Source organism: Alligator sinensis, unplaced genomic scaffold, assembly GCF_000455745.1.
Source record: "Alligator sinensis unplaced genomic scaffold, ASM45574v1 scaffold157_2, whole genome shotgun sequence".
Classification (NCBI taxonomy): Eukaryota; Metazoa; Chordata; order Crocodylia; family Alligatoridae; genus Alligator; species Alligator sinensis.
Genome location: NW_005842107.1, coordinates 51,741 through 55,191, shown reverse-complemented (window position 1 = coordinate 55,191; position 3,451 = coordinate 51,741). Strand labels below are relative to the sequence as shown.

The following is a 3,451-nucleotide window of genomic DNA, read 5'->3' as shown; positions in this document are numbered from 1 at the left end:
CATCCCTATCCACTCCCCACACAGACCTATACCCCCCCACCCCCGCCCCCCGTATACAGGAGTAAGACTTCTTCATTTTAAGCTAGTGTGCGATCACCTGTGTGTACACTACACACACATGTAAATGAAGACAAAAATATTTTTTTAATCAAATTAATGAACATGGTAGATGTTTTATTTTTAGAATATAATTTAGTATTTCCCTGATTCTGAGATGGCAAAATCCCTTGCTGAAAGGAGTATTTCTGCCAGCAAGGGGAGGGACTTCTGGTGGCAAAAGTCGAGGGGTAGGGGGCGGGACTTCGCAATCTTGGGACTGGACCAGGTGGCAGGACATCTGTCAAGGGGCAGGGCTACCCGTAAGGCCCTCAACAGCTTGCCAAAACTCGGTAAGCAGCCCTCTGCCCAAAATAATTGCCCACCCTTGCTCTATCTGTAGCACCACAGATTCAAATTTAACCCTATTGCAGCTGTTGCTGAATTGGTTGTTCATCCAAAAGCTACTGCCATTCAGTCAGTCTCTGGCACTGAAGCGAGAGAGTTATGCTGAGGATTGGATGTTGCCTCTCCTCTACGGAGCAGAGCCCAGCATATCCCTCTGACAGCCATTCCAGTCACCATGCCTCCATTCTGGCACAGAAATCAGTTTCCTCACCTAAAACATCCCCATCTTGATTTTGGAGATCTAATTCTGAAGGGGGTAGAGAGAGAAGGTGAATGCAACGTCAAGTAAATGATGTGCAAGTTATTAGCGATACTAAAGGGGTAACTTGATTTCCATTTCCTGAAATGATTAGTTTGTGGCCAAAAGCTTGTCTAACTTCTCTCCCATCTATACAATCAGCCCCCAAAAAGGTATCATGACAGCATATTCATACATTTTCCACATGCATCCTCCATCTTTTGCACTGAAATAGATAGCAAGCTTGCAAAAATATGATCAAAGAGTAAATTCTGAAGTATAAATAATTTGCTCAGCAAGACCCACAACAATTTCCCAAAAGATAATATTCACTAAACAACTACCAGTGAAACCTTTTCACTTTAAATGGAGCTAGATTTAGCCCTAAACTTCCTTGTGGTATCTTCAGGGCATCTTCAGAAGCCTGCCTTATTTCATAACTACTCTCCATAGTCCTTCAACTTAATTTTATGGAACTACCTAAAATATTTTTTCAAAATCCCATTTAAAACAATCAAATGGGCACCACCCTGCATTTACCTGTCAAACCAAAAACAATTTACACCAGACTACCAAGAAGACTGTGCCTATCGCTGTTACTATGTTTCATCCGTATTGGTAAATGAGAAGATCAAAACAAAATTGCCAGAGGTCTTGAAAGTTAGAGAACTATATTTAAGGTATTTTGCTCAATCTCCCTATACCATACCAAAAGGCAAGCAAGCAATCACATGCACAATCACTGACCTTGAAAGCTAAAGAGGTGAAAGTTTAACAACTCACTGGTGACTGAAATAAGCCTTTTGGAAAAGAAATGCTTAAGAACTGTAGCTATGATTTCCAAACTGCAGGAACAAGTTAGAAGACTGCACACTTCAGGAACTACTTGCATACCTCCACAAACTCCCAGCATACCGTCCTTCTAAACCCCATTCCAGGGACTGCCCACCCCTTTCCCATGCCCTTTCATGGGCTTTGCTTGCCCCCTCACCACCAATGCATCAGGGTCTTCTGTTACCTTCTTTGTGCCAAGGACTCTGCCAGACATTTTCATGTATTTCCATGTGGGCACCATTCTTCAGAATATCAATGCTTCCAACAGTATTGGGAGGATAAATATAACTGATAATATACTGATTTTTTTTAATGGCTACTATAATGTTTATCACCTATACACAATTACACAAGTGGCTGAAGTTACTGGCTCCGCCCACCAAACGCCATGGGCTCCATGTATTCCCCTCCTCCCTGTTGAACTTTTTTTGATTATCACCAAAACAAGTTTTTAGGCACTGATCCAGAACATTCCCTGAAGTTGTTTCAACAAGACACTAAAAATGCAACACGTAATAGAAAGACACTATAGATCTACAAAAGCCTTGCCTCACTTGGACGTGTTATCAAAAGACCATGTTTGATCAAGAAATATAAATACGGTATAGTATTTTGTTTTTTTCTGCTATCCTGATTTTTACTCAGTGGAAACAAAATGTTCGGTATTTCCAAGATAAATTTCTGAATATTAACACTATTCACTGTTTTCTAAATCTCCAGCCAGCCTCTGACAAAAGTTTTCTACTGCCTAAACCCAGTCCTAACCCAATCTACAGCATGAGCAGCTCTGTAAGCGTTCCTCTAGGAACCAAGAAAAGGAAATCTTCCTCTGCCACCATGGCTGGTGAACAATATTTCTCTAGATACAGGTTAAATAAACTCAAATCTGCTATTGTATGACCCAGCAAGTTGGTCTTTACACAAAGGAGAGGGATATCCCTCCTAGGGGTTCTCTCAATCCTGGTACTACTACCGTGTGCAGCAACACAAACTTGGTTTTGCTACAAGGCTGCCCTCAGGCACCAGGGTGGGGAAGATTTACTCCTGAAGAAACCTGAATTAATTGCAATAATCTATGCATCTCTCAAAATTGTGTGTCACTTTTGGTTATACCCCTCAAAACGATTATGGAGATCCCGCTAGCCTGGACTTCTACAATTCAACCCAGCCCAATCCTGCTGCAAGCAGCAAAAAAACAAGAATTGCACTTAATGATTTCTCACTTGTTATCCTGATTTATTGGTCATTCATCTTTAATGAAGAGAAAAGCAAACCAGATTTCAGTAAATGAGAAAGCTCTATAAAAAGGTTTAGCTGATGATACTTGTCCATGCCAAAAAACAAAAAAACAAAACAAAACAAAAATCACATGAATGGGAAAAAAAGAAAAAAAAAGTTGGGAAAGAGCACAACCACCCAGGAAAAAAAAACTGGAAGAAGGAAAAATAGTGTTTCAGAGCGACTACCGATTAAAACAAGAGCAAGTGGAGCCCTTCCTTTTTCAAAGCCTTGTCATAAGGCATTTGGCATAATTCGCAGATTCGTTACAATTGCAGGGGAAGAAGCGCTTCTGCTAAGGCCTCAACCTTGCCACCTCCACCCGGGCAGCCACGTCACCCGGGCCCCATAACAAGTGGCACAGAAGCTGCCCGACAGCGATTTGGGAGGTGCATGTTAAAACGTGGACAGCGATCAAGCCCATCCTAAGGTGGAGCAGGGAAGTGGTGGGACCCGGGCTCCTTCCGGGCCCTCTGAGAAAGATGGAGCTGCTGCTACAAGGCGCTGCTAGGCCCCAGCTCTTGTTCTCGCTCCACTCCCGCGGCTCCGGATGGGGCCAAGGCAGAGCGCGCTGAACTTAGCACCGGGGCTCCCCGGGTCGGGGGCCGGCCGGACCCTTCGCCGTCCCGATCCGCCCGAGGGAGCAGGCGGAGGCGC

At 43.6% G+C, this 3,451-nt stretch overlaps 1 protein-coding gene across 1 annotated transcript in view; it reads right to left on the bottom strand.

The window, feature by feature from the left end:
- Positions 1-3,445, bottom strand: part of STAG2 (stromal antigen 2) — a 116,169-nt gene extending 112,724 nt beyond the window's left edge. Inside the window, exon 1 of the mRNA XM_025205184.1 lies at positions 2,740-3,445. The gene's annotated coding sequence lies outside the window, so the exon portion shown is untranslated. The remainder of the gene's footprint in view (positions 1-2,739) is intronic.
- Positions 3,446-3,451: the final 6 nt, after the last annotated feature.